Source organism: Rhodamnia argentea, chromosome 6 (genome assembly GCF_020921035.1).
Source record: "Rhodamnia argentea isolate NSW1041297 chromosome 6, ASM2092103v1, whole genome shotgun sequence".
Classification (NCBI taxonomy): domain Eukaryota; kingdom Viridiplantae; phylum Streptophyta; class Magnoliopsida; order Myrtales; family Myrtaceae; genus Rhodamnia; species Rhodamnia argentea.
In genome coordinates, this window is record NC_063155.1 from 192,501 (window position 1) to 195,000 (window position 2,500).

Below are 2,500 nucleotides of genomic sequence, written 5' to 3' on the forward strand. Positions count from 1 at the left end.
AAGCTCCATGGCCGAGTCGCTCGGCCACCGCGGCCCATACGCTCGGCCACCGCGGCCGAGTCGCTCGGCCACTTTGGCCGGACCGCTCGGCCAACGTGGCCGGGCTCTCTCGGCCACCGTGGCCCGGTGTCTCGGCCACCGTGACCCATTCGCTCGGCCACGATGGCCGAGCGGTCTATCTTTGCATAGAGGTGCTCTATTTGATCATAACTCAACATCGCTTGCCATCCGGCCAGAGCACCTCAACCCCCCTAAAGAGCCTTATGAGCGGTTTTCCTCCCAGCAGAGGAGACATTCACCATGCTTGAGATGGCACCACGTCTCTAAAAAAATGTATATATTGTATTTGGATGAGATTTTTTGCAAGAATGCTCAAACAAATGTAGACTAAAACATGGAATGGTAAGGAAAAAAATTTCGACGACCAAATATATTTTTTTAATATTTTTGGTAAATAAAAATTGAAAAAATTTGGAAAATAAAAAAAATTACATGCGAGGTGGGAAAACGATTGGGAGACTACTTTCATGACTCCAACAAATTTTAGAAAGAGGAATGGATACAATTGGACGAGAAATGATCGATAAAGTGCCGGATGGACCTTGCGTGTGAACTGTACGGCAGAGCGACCGATGCATGAGCCATGCTGAATGGCCGGGTGATCGATTCGTGAGCCATGCTGAATGGCCGAGCGATCAAAGCAAGAGTCATGCCGAATGGCCGAGCTATCGATTCATGAATCATGCCGAGCGGCCTTGTGATCCACGAATCGACATTCATGAATCGATCCACGTGTGTATCATGCGGAGCGGCCTTCCGATCGATGCATGAGCCAAGCCGATTCAAGCTCCAAGGCCGAGTCGCTCGGCCACCGTGGCCGGGATCGCTCGGCACTTTGGCCGACCCTCTCGGCCACCGTGGCCGGGGTCGATCGGCCACGGTGGCCGGGGTCGCTCGGCCACCGTACCGGGTGGCTCGGCCACTTTGGCCGAGACGGTCGGCCAACGTGGCCGGGACCGCTCGGCCACCGTGCCGGGTGGCTCGGCCACTTTGGCCGAGACGGTCGGCCAACGTGGCCGCGAACGCTCCGCACTTTGGCCGAGTCTCTCGGCCACCGTGGCCGTGATCGCTCGGCCACTTTGGCCGAGCCGGTCGGCCACCGCGGCCAGGGTCGCTCGGCCACCGTGGCCGGCTCGCTCGGCCACAGTGACCCATTCGCTCGGCCATGAGCTGCCTCGCTAACGATGCGTGAGCCGCTCGGCATGGCCAAGCGAGATATTTCATGATTTATGTGGAGCGGCCTCGCGATCGATGAATCGGGAGTAACGGCCGAGGGATCGATGCATGCATGAATCGATGGCCGAGGAGCGACCCCGATGCGTGAGCCATGCCAAATGGCCGGGCGATCGATTCGTGAGCCATGCCGAATGGCCGGGCGATCAAAGCATGAGTTATGCCGAATGACCAAGCTATCGGCTCATGAATCATACCGAGCGATCTATGAATCGATCCATGTACGTGAACCGAGCGGCCGAGTGATCCATGAATCGTGAGTAACGGCCGAGGATCGATGCATGAGCCATGCATGATCCATGTGTGCATCATTCGAAGCGTCCTCGCGATCCATGAATCGTGAGTGAGGGCTGAGGGATCGATGCATGAGCCATTCCGAACCTCTCGGAATGGCCAAGCGCGATTTCATGAATCGATGCCTGGCGCACGGGGTGGCTTATGCCGAACGGCCGAGCGAAACATGAATCGTGAGGAACGGCCGATCGATCGATGCGTGAGTCATGCCGAACGGCCGAGCGATCGATGCATGACTCATGCCGAACGGACGTGCGATCGATTCATGAATCATCCCGAGTGGCCGGGCAATCGATGCATGAATCATGCGGATTACGAGCGCCCGGCCGATCGATCGATGCGTGAGCCATGCCGAACGGCCGAGCGAAACATGAATCGTGAGGAACGGCCGATCGATCGATGCGTGAGTCATGCCGAACGGCCGAGCGATCGATGCATGACTCATGCCGAACGGACGAGCGATCGATTCATGAATCATCCCGAGTGGCCGGGCAATCGATGCATGAATCATGCGGATTACGAGCGCCCGGCCGATCGATCGATGCGTGAGCCATGCCGAACGGCCGAGCGAAACATGAATCGTGAGGAACGGCCGATCGATCGATGCGTAAGTCATGCCGAACGGCCGAGCGATCGATGCATGACTCATGCCGAACGGACGAGCGATCGATTCAGGAATCATCCCGAGTGGCCGGGCAATCGATGCATGAATCATGCGGATTACGAGCGCCCGGCCGATCGATCGATGCGTGAGCCATGCCGAACGGCCGAGCGAAACATGAATCGTGAGGAACGGCCGATCGATCGATGCGTGAGTCATGCCGAACGCGCCGAGCGATCGATGCATGACTCATGCCGAACGGACGAGCGATCGATTCACGAATCATCCCGAGTGGCCGGGCAATCGATGCAT